The sequence below is a fragment of the Trachypithecus francoisi genome, unplaced genomic scaffold (assembly GCF_009764315.1).
Source record: "Trachypithecus francoisi isolate TF-2019V2 unplaced genomic scaffold, Tfra_2.0 Lachesis_group13, whole genome shotgun sequence".
NCBI lineage: Eukaryota > Metazoa > Chordata > Mammalia > Primates > Cercopithecidae > Trachypithecus > Trachypithecus francoisi.
In genome coordinates this window covers 82,283,460-82,294,643 of record NW_022681458.1, presented here as the reverse complement: position 1 = coordinate 82,294,643, position 11,184 = coordinate 82,283,460, and the positions used below count along the sequence as shown (strand labels likewise).

Below are 11,184 nucleotides of genomic sequence, written 5' to 3'. Positions count from 1 at the left end.
TACAGTTTAAGAGAGATGTTTCTCATAAGTAAATGCTATATATGCCTATTTTTCTACTTTTTATCTAATGTAGTAGTGATTATCAAATAATCAAGTACTGGTTAAAAACTACTCTCTCCCACGCTTCTTTTCCATAAAAACTGGTTAATCTAAACAATTATATTCATTTATTTTTCTATTAGTCCTACCAGTTCAAAAAGTAAAAATAATATTTTTGGACCTCTGCCTCTTTATTTATGCACACCTCTAGCTGTGTTTTGATGTTTGAGAAATGTTAATTATTTGAAAGTTCTACGCACAAAGCACTGACAGCTTCAACTGATAAGCTGAATTTTTAAATGTGAAATGACCCTTAATTCTTTCCTTGCTTATTCTCATTGTAGGCAAGTTTTACAACTCTCCTATCTGTTTGACTTTCAGTTGAACAAAATAATGATGGGGCACTTAGCACCAGGTCCTTTGCATTTTGGTTCCCCATGCCCCTTTCCCTCCTCCAGGGTTACCTGTGAGACTGTATATTACTGATATGGACAAAACAGTCCCAGCAAGAGAAAGACATTGGATTTTTCCAGCTGATAGCTAAGTGTTCTTGTGGGGAGCTGTGTGTGGCAGGAGGAATGGTCTCAGAATCCAAGAATGGCCTGGGTTACCTAGGCAATAGTCTAATTTTATTAGACTATTTTATTAGACTATTGCCTAGGTAACCCAGGCCATTCTTGGATTTGTTAGTTTATTCTGAAAGCCTGCTAGAAATCGAATTTTCAAAATAAACTAAATGGTCCACATTCAAGACAGAATAAAATTCAAGTTTTAGAAGCTTTGGATCCAGACTGAATCAACCTACTAGCCAGATTCTTTTCTGAGGAAGCAAGCATCCCACTTGCTTCCTCATTACCTGTAGAAGGTTCTCATTACCTGTAGAAGATATGCTACTTCCTCGTTTCCCACAGCAGTCGCAATGCAAATGAGAACAATAAGTATAAACGTAAGTTACAGAGGCTGGAAGCCAGGAATCTACTGGGAGGCTGTTAAGATAACTGCAGATTAAGCATCTTCTACTTGATAGCTTCCAAAGTCTGTTTCGTGATCTTAGGCTAAAGAACCAAATCTTTCACATGGCCCACATATCTCTGCAAGATTTGACTCATACTTATTTCTCCAGTACCATCGTGCACTATTCTCTTCCTCACCACTAAAAACCAGGTAATCTAGACTTTCAGTTCCTTACACTTGCAAGGCAACCAATCCAGCAATATGTTTCACTATGCATGCCATTCTCTATGCATGGAATGCTCTTTCTCTACCTCTTTGCCTAGTTAACTCTAACTTATTCTTCAAGGCTCAGCTTAGATTATTTATACCAGAAAATCTTCCCTCTTAATCCCCAGAATAGGCTGGTCTTCCTGTTATATAAACCTCATATAGCATACTGTATATCTCCTTTTCTGGACTCACCAAGCTGCAATCTAAATTATTACTTAATGTCCATCCTTTCTGCCTCATTACAAAAGCTCCTTGAGAAATGGGGTTGTACCCGCTTTGCTCATTGTTTTATCACCAGTGTTTTGTATAGTACAGAATAGGTATTCAATACTATTTATTGAATATGAATCTACTATATTTAAAGAATTTAAAAATGTATGTCTACATATAAACTTACATATGGTACATTATATTATATGTACTTCTGAAGATACAAAGAAGAATCTGACAGTTTCAGTAAGAAAAAGACATGCACAAATGACCACGTGGCAAAGCAGACCTGATCAGTCTCTGATCAGATTACTGATCAGTAATATGAAGAGAACTAAATAACATACCATGGAGAACAGGGAAAGGGGGACTGACTCTAAATGGTGACCATAGAAAGCTTTGTGGAGGAGAATCCGAAAGTGCCTCTAAGAACGGGCAAGATTTATACATACATTTTTCTGGCCCACTAGAAACAGCAGTGTTCACGGTGTTTGCCATCCCACTAACACTTTTCTGTTCTTCGCTCTTCCTTTTCACTTGGTATTCCCAAATGCCTTCCAAACTCCAGGAAATAAAAGAAACAGTGGTTTAATGGGGCATTGGAAATGCTTAACTTAAATAAATGGCATTTTAACAATAAACTATTAGAACTACTGTGTGAAAACTAATTTAACTCCTTGCAGCAATAATAGCTTGGCAACTGTGTAAGAACTCAGATTAGGAACTGCAAATCAACTGTCCAGAAGAAGTCTTCTCCTAAATCCAGATATAAGGTATAAGGAATGTAAGATGTTTGGGTGAGGAAAAGGGAGTAAAGGTCACACAGGCCGCCTGGTGGCAATGTGTCAGAGAAGGAGCCAGAGCTTTGGGAAAAGCGAGGCTCACTGTAACACTGCAGGAAATCTTTGTGACACACTGGTGTGTCACAAAACAATGATTGGGTATCACTAATGACAAGCATTTCACTTAATGGTTTGGAATTCTCGATATACTACATAGCCTGCCCAACTACCTAGAACAAAGCAGAATTAGACCTGGGAAATCACCCTAGTCTCCCAGTCCTGAAAGAATTATCATCATGTTGGATCCAGCAAGCTGAGTTATGAGCTACTCTTCTCTTCTGAGGTTCCTGGCTCCTAGTTAACTAGTCACATCTCCTGGGTGAGCACCTACTCTCACTGGTTTTGAAATGAATATTAAAAAAAAAAAAAATCTTTAGACTGGGTGAGGTAGCTCACCCGTGATCCCAGCACTTTGGGAGGCCAAGGCCGGTGGATTGCTTGGGCCCAAGAGTTCAAGACCAGCCTGGGCAACATGGTGAAACCCTGTCTCTACAAAAAAATACAAAAACTAGCCAGGTGTGGTGGTGCACGCCTATAGTCTCAGCTACTCAGGACGCTGAGGTAGGAGGATCGCTGGAGCCTGGAGGTTGAGGTTGCAGTGAGCTGAGATTGTGCCACTGCACTTTAGCCTGGCCCACAGTGTGAGACCCTGTCTCCAAAAAAACAAAACAAAACAAAAAAAACTTTAAAACAAGTTTGTTCACAGTTATGAGAACCTGAGTTCACTGAATTCAAGTTTTCAGCAACAAAATTCCATTTTCAGTTTCACAATTAAACCAACTGAAATTTGGTCCAAATAACAAACATTAAGTGACACTGAGGTATAATTTTGATTCCTGGATTTACATAACTTATGTCAATGTTAAAGTGAAAAATAGGCTTCCTTTATGAAAGACACATTTGGTAAGCCACACTGCCTACACAAAATTTTCTGATTCTGATTCGCAGAAATGTGGCTTGGCTTTGGAGACTGTTCTTTTACATATCATATCTTCACAGTGCTATCTTAAAGACTTTTAGCAACAATTCATCATAAAGTGAATTTTAATTCCCAAGTATATTTTAATATCAGTCTTTCAACACAAAGCACTATAATTTCAAAGCAGTTTGGAATATCTAGGAACATGTCTATGCAACTGAAGTGTGCTTCCTCAAGTATGGCGTTGTGCAATCCTCGTTTACTTTGGATTATGTGATAAGGACTCAGCTCCTAATCATTTTAATCTCACATTTTTTATGACCCTTTTGTTTAAAGTCAATATTTTAATTGGCATATATCAAGATCTGAATGGATCTTGGATTAGAAATTGCGTTTAAATTGAGAAAAGGGCATATACTAGTTCAAATGACTTCGATATGAGCACAGGAGCCAAATTTTCACTGTAGTAGAGGAGATTGTCATAAAATAAAACTTTTAAAAGTAACGAAATAACATTCAATAGAAAAACTGTAGTCGCTAGTTCATGAGAAGTGTTTAGCTGATACAAGATTCTAGTCCATTTAAAAACCAAATAAAAACCTCTACAACTACTGCTTTGGGCAATACATATATATTAAATTCAAAAATATTTTCAAAATCTTACTCTAGCCAATAGTTTCAATCCATCAAATCACCAACTATTTCATCAACATTACTAAACAATAGGGTATGAGTGTGAGCTCCTTTTCCCCCAACTGTGCTCACCCAAAACAAATAAACATGAAAGGAGAGCCTTTGACGGAGATAGCAAGAAAGAAAAACAGCAACGCACAGGTTAAAAAGAAGTCTCTAACAGTGCTATCCATTAGAATTTTCTGTGATGATGAAAATGTTCTACATCTGCGCTAATACAGTGGCCTCTAGCCACATGCAGCTAATGGGCACTTGAAATATGGCTAGCATAACTAAGAAACTTAATTTTTAATTTTAAGTAATTTAAATTTAAATAGGGTTTGTGGCTACCGTATTAGACAGCACAGGCTTATAATTAACTAAATCCCTGAAAAATGAAACTATTGTTTAAGATCAGTCAAATATGGCAATTATCTTGTGGCCAACAGGAGTCTAGAATTATTTTTATCTGATGGTTATCTGATGATCTTTAAAAATCTTTACTAAATCAGCCATGAAAAAGAGCTTGGACTACAAATAAATAAACGGAGCTTTGACTTCCTGGTCAAAGACAGCCAGAAATGGTAAGAATCCCAGGGCAGAAAAGACAAGCCCAGCCCTGACTCCTATTGTTACTGTTCTGCCATGTTACCCAGCTTTTCCAGGAATTAGACATTTAAAGGGCACTGGTATTTTACCCAGGGCAGTTCAACATGATCCCAACTTTCCATAGAATAAGCAGAACCAAGCAGAAATGAAAAGAAAGATCTTGCTAACTTTCTATGGAAAGAGTGGGGTTATTTTAAACTATTACTATGCCTTAACTAAATAACCTACTGGACATACACTCTATTGAGACCATGAGCCCCTTATGAGGGACATATAAATATTTAATTGGGTTTGTTTCTCTCTTTTTTTGGTATACCAACAATTTTTTTAATCATACAGTTATTATGCCTTATGTGTGGGTCCTAAATACTTTTATTCATTTAAGTTTCACAAACACTGAGGTAGGTGGAGAAGAAATTATTCTCCTCATTTTATAGATTAAAAGAAAGGCTTGAAGTTAAGTGATTTGCCAAAGGTGACCTGAACATCAGTCCTCTGACTGCTATTCCATGTCTCTTTCTTCAGAGTATTTAATAAAGTGACAGTTATATAGTATATTTTATTGTTTAATATTTGGAATACAATAGGAATGGCAGATTTTTATACTGTCCAAGCCTTAGGCTTTTCTTTGTATTTGGGAGGACCTTTTATGTTAGAATTCCAGCCTTATTATTTCTGTCAAAAAAGGCACTTACTTTCAAGATCATCTCTGGCTGTGAGAAAAGAAACCTATGCTCCTTATATAAAAAGTATGGAAAAGCAAGAAGTTCTATGAGCAACTGAAAGAGAATGACAGAAAATCTTGAATTATTTTAGGTCCAGACTAAATTAATCTTCTTTGCCTAAATTTCCTAGCACTCAAGAATGCATTCATTATAGTATCCTAACGACTTACAGTGTGTAACTAACTGTTCCATCAATAGCCAAGTTATTATTTAATGAGAATGGATAATTTGACTGGGGTACAGAGGAGCAGGAGGCGTTCTGATGAACATTACAGGATTCATCAAGTCACCTCCATGAGTCCACGAGATTATCAATAAAGCTTTCATGATTGCTACTTGACTGGAAAAAAGTTAAAAAGTCACCAGTTTAACTTCTACAGTGGTCCCTTTCAACTTAAGTAACATATGTAAGTAACTGTGACAGATAATCTCCAAAGAGCCACTGTCAATTCCTTCCTTTCTGGTACTCACCTGAAAAGGTAGAATCTACCTCATCTCTGCTCGGATTTGGGCTAGCATGGTGAGTTGCTTTGACCAATAATGTGTGGTGGAGGTGATGTTGCTCCTGGCAGCTTATTTCTCTCCCCTTGGAAGCTGACCACAAGGTAAAAAGTTCAACTATCTTGAGACCACTGACCTGTGAGAAAGGCCAAGCTATCCATATAGAAGCATAAATGCTAACAACAAAGCAAGAGGCACCAGTTATTGAAAGGTAAACCTTCCTAATATTCTAGCCCATCCAAGCTGCCTGCTGAATGCAGCCCACTGACTCACCCAGATGACATGTGGAACAGCCAACCGCCCCTCCAAATTCCTGAGCCACAGAATCATGAGAAATAAGAAATCATTACTTTTTTAAGCCACACAGTTTTGGGTTGATATGTTATCTATTACTTTACTTGATTACCAAGCTTGCTGCTTCTCCTTTTTATTCTGAATTTTAAAAGTAACTTGAAAAGTAGTAATTTCTCTTTCTTTCATTCTTAATACAAGAACTAACTTTTCAGTTGTCCGTTTTCACTCAAGTTTAAATATGGCTGAACACAAATATTTCCGAGGGTGCTGCTGTCATGGAAAAGGCCCACCCAGACAGAAAGCTCATCCCTGAGGTTTTCTGCTACATTCGTCTCATTCTTATTGCCACCACCTACTAAAAATAAAATTTTAAAGGAGCTAGCAGAGTAATGGGTTCCTGGAAAAGCACAGCCTCCATTTTCACACTGTTTGAAGACAATGTGTTTAGCAAAAGAATCTGCAGCTAAGGTCTTTATACAGAAATTTGAAGGGCAAAGAAGAAAAATAACCAGATAAACCTGGGGAGCATAGCTAGAGAAGTCTACAATGCTCAAAGGGAATACTCTCCAAGGTAAAACCTACTGTATGGTGCCCCATTCATTTAGCCTGGACCCTGGAAGAGTGATGTTAAAGGAAAGAAAGAAAAGTTACATAGAAATAGAATAGCAAATTGACAACTACTATCCCAAAGGCCACCATTCCAGAACTTCATGGTTGCCCTTAGGGACATCTAACTTACCTCCACCACTGTCACCTGCTTCATTTTTGGTCTAGTTTGTTGCTCCCACCTGAGCCCTTCTAAAGGAACTCTTGGGAAGGGAGAAGTGCAAAGCCTAGATTGTTCTCATTTTTCTTGAAGTCCCTCCCAGTTTCGCACAATTAGCAAGGATAGTATATAATCCGTAGGAAAGTAATATAGAATCCATAAAGCTGTCTACCTAATGCCTCACTCAATTTCAAAAATTGCCAGTTCTGTCAGAAATGGCAACACTCCAATCAAGTATTCACTACACAGAATCTTCATCTTTCCATCAGTAACAGTGAAGGAGTAACAGACGTTGAAATATGACCAACTTTGTGGCTGACAAATGAATCTTGAAATGTCCGTAACAATATGAACAAAGGCAGTATGTGAATACGACACTTCTTCTGGATCCACTTCCCAAGAGTTTGATGGACACTGTCTCAGAACATTTTTGCATCTTAAGAATGTATAACATAGAAAATGTTCAAATTCTGAGGGCTACAGATACAAAGGAAGGGTCCATATTGCCTGTGCTACACATAGCTGTCATTCAGGAAAAATCATAGGCACTGATTTTCAAGGGACCTGAGTTATATGTCACAGTTTTTCTAAAATCAAGTTCCAATTATCGCCATATTAGATACTACCTCATTTAAGGGATTAATGATATACAAGTGAAATTCTCTAAAACAATTTCTAAAAGCCTGACTCTTAAAAGGCAGGAGAATCACCTTGTTCCTACCACTTTTACTCCTGTGATCAGGGAGATTAGCTGAGATTTTTGACAGGACCTGGACAAAAACTAAGAAATGCCTTAGGTCCTCCTGTTCCTACCACTGTGGGAAGGGAAGACATCACTTTGATGTTGATACCCTCTCTGACTTCTCAAGTCCTTTTTCTTTTCAGTAGCATTGAAAGCATTCAGAAGTCAAGAATATTCTCTGAGATCATTATGAGACTCCATAGGTGAATCAAGTTATATAAAAAGTCTATTGTTTATGCAGACGAAAGGCAATCTTTGGAGGCTCAATACTTTCTTGTAACTGTGAACATAAAGGATTTATCTTTCTCCATTAGGAAGCCTGACCATATGAACTTCACCTCCTATCTGAGGCAGGACCCAACATCCCTGGCCTCAAGAAACAGTGTACAAGAACAATTCTGACACCTAAAATGAATCCAGCATCCCTGACTTGAGGATGCTTCCACCTCAGTTCCACCTTCAGCATACACTCACCAACTGATCTTTCATCCATCATTTGACTCCCAAGCTGAAGAACACCTGAAATACCCCAGGAAGGATCTCCATGTACCACCTTCTCCACTGGATGAGGCACGAGAGTCGCCATATTTACTGCTAGCAAAGCCCGTCCCCATCTCTCCCCAACCCTTACCAAAATCTAGTCACTCTAAAATGGCCTCTCCAGTGATGTCCCTAAATCTGCTGGTACAGAAATGGAAATGTACAGTACTTTCCCTTTCCATTTCCTTAGTAGGTTGTTGACTCGAGATCACTCTCTGTAACATTCTTTCTAGGGATTCTTATAGCACAGATGTATTTGTGCACATTGTAGGCAGCTATCACCTTCTCCCAAGAAATCTCACCTACAACATCTCACATCCTCTAGGTTTCCATCTTGGATTATTCATCAGTGTGCAATCATTTTAGTGGGGGAAGGTAGATTCTTTTTGCTTTTTTAAAAAATGATATATAATTAACATAGAATAAAATACATAGATCTTAAGTGTTCAGTTCATGAGTTTTGACAACCATATACAGTTGTGTAACCACCATTGAAAACAAGACATGAGACATTTCCTTCCATGAGTGTTCCCTCATGTCCCTTTCCTGTCAATGCCCTCTCCAACCACTGTCTGATGTCTGTCATCATAGAGGAGTTTTGCCTGTATCTGGATTTCATGTAGATGAAATCATAGGATAGACTTTTTTTGCAACTGGCTTCTTTCACTTGGCGTGTTTTTGAGAGTCATCAATATTGTTGCTCCAATCAGTTGCTTGTTTTTTTTTTATTGCTAAGTAGTATGACATTTTAAGATAATTTGTTTACCCATTCTCCTGTTAATGGACATTTGGATTGCTTCCAGTTTGGGGCTTTAAAAATAAGGCTGCTAAAGGCCAGGCGCGGTGGCTCACACCTGTAATCCCAGCACTTTGGAAGGCCAAGGCGGGCAGATCACGAGGTTAGGAGATTGAGACCATCCTGGCTAACACGGCGAAACTCTGTCTCTACTAAAAATACAAAAAATTAGCTGGGTGTGGTGGCAGGCGCCTATAGTCCCAGCTACTCGGGAGGCTGAGGCAGAAGAATGGCATGAACCCGGGAGGCAGAGCTTGCAGTGAGCCGAGCCGAGATCACATCATTGCACTCCAGCCTGGGCGACAAAGAGAGGCTCCGTCTCAAAAAAATAAATAAATAAATAAATAAATCAGGCTGCAAAACATCTTTCTGTAAGTCTTTTTTTGTGAACCTATGTTTTTATTTCTTTTTGGTAAATACCTAAGGGTGGCATTTCTGGATCATACAAGGTAAATGTATTAAATGTATGTTTAACTTTTAAGAGGGCGGGCACAGTGACTCACGCCTGTAATATCAGCACTTTGGGAGGCCAAGGCAGGAGCACTGCTTGAGCCCAGGAATTCAAGACCAACCTGGGGAACATGGCAAGACTGCATCTCTACAAAAAATTTAAAAAATTATCTGGGTATAGGGGCATGTGCCTGTAGTTGCAGCTACTAGGGAGGCTAAGACAAGAGGATCTCTTGAGCCTAAGAGTTTGAGGCTGCAGTGAGCTATGCTCACACCACTGCACTACAGCCTAGGCAACAGAGTGAGACAAAAATTTTATAGGAAACTGTTGAACAGTTCTCTAATATAGTTAGACCATTTTACATTCACACTATGATTAAGAATACCAAATGCTATACATCCTCCCTAACATTAGGTTTTGGCTGTCTTTCTTATGTTACCTATTCTAGTGAATGTGAAATGGTCTCGAATTATGGCTATAATTTGCATTTTCCCCGATATCTAATGATGTGAACCACCTTTTTCAAGGTTACTAGCCATTCATATATCTTCTTTAGTGCAGTGCCTTTTCAAGTCTTTAATTGGATTGTTTGTCTTTTTATGGTAGATTTGTAGAAATCCTTTATGGATTCCAGATCCAAATACTTTGTCAGATATACAAGCTACGAACATTTTCCAAGTTGGAACCTGTCTATTCAGTTTCTTAAAGATAGCACATTTTGGTAAGCAGAAATGTTTAATTTTGATAATGTCCAATTTCTCAATTTTTTTGTTTATGATTTGTGCATTTTGTGTCATATGCAAAAAGTTTTGCCTACTCTGAGGTCACAATGACACGTTTCCATGTCTTCTTCTAGAAGATTTACAGTTCTGAGTTTATATTTGGGTTTATAACTCAATTCAAATTAAATTTTTAGTATAGAAATAGGCATAACATTTCATTTTTTTCCTAGAGAGACTGTTTCTTAGTACTACATTTGCCCGTAGTTTGGGAAATAGTAGTATCCAGTGTATTTGAAATATAATTTAAACACCTTAGTTTACATGTAAGTTGTACATGCCCACGCCATGCTGATTTTATTTTCTGCTACATTCAATCTTCTAGTAGAACTAGCCATCCCAATACTGAGAAGTATTACAAGGATAGATCATTTAAACTGCACATCCTACAGCAGCTAGAGACTTTGCGTTATATAAATATTTCACTTTGATTTTTTTAAAGTAGGAGCTCAGATATAAAAAGACTCTTAGGTTCTAATTTTAGTGAAAGTCTTAAAATTTGACTCATAAGTACAACTATTTAGAATGAAATGTTTCTAAGTGTAAAATACCCATGACTTGTTCCTGTACTCGAAATGGAATAGAGAGGCAACAGGAGGCCCAACTCAGGCAGCAGAAGGCAGGAAGGAACAACTGCCTGTTAGAAAGGGCACTAAGGGAACTCATGGGCAGTTTCTTTCTTTTTTTCTCTTTCTTGTTTCTTTTTAAACCCTGCCTGCCAAATAAAAATGACCTTGAGACCGGGCGTGGTGGCTCACGTCTGTAATCTCAGCACTTTGGGAGGCAGAGGCGGGTGGATCACTTGAGGTCAGGAGTTCAAGACTAGCCTGGCCAACATGGTTAAATCCCACCTTAACTAAAAATAAAAAAACTAGCCAGGCGTGGTGGTAGGCTCCTCTAATCCCAACTACTTGGGAGGCTGAGGCAGAAGAATTGCTTGAACCCAGGAGGCGGAGGTTGCAGTGAGCCGAGATTGCGTCATTGCACTCCAGCCTGGGTGACACAGTGAGATCTTGTCTTAAAAAAAAAAAAAAAACCTTGACTTATGCAGAAAGAGAACACAGCTCCACAGCTC

The 11,184-nt window shown here is 38.4% G+C and overlaps 1 protein-coding gene across 5 annotated transcripts in view; it reads right to left on the bottom strand.

Moving 5' to 3' along the window:
* RBMS1 (RNA binding motif single stranded interacting protein 1) overlaps window positions 1-11,184 on the bottom strand; it is a 215,636-nt gene that overhangs the window by 156,138 nt on the left and 48,314 nt on the right. The gene's annotated exons all lie outside the window — the stretch shown is intronic.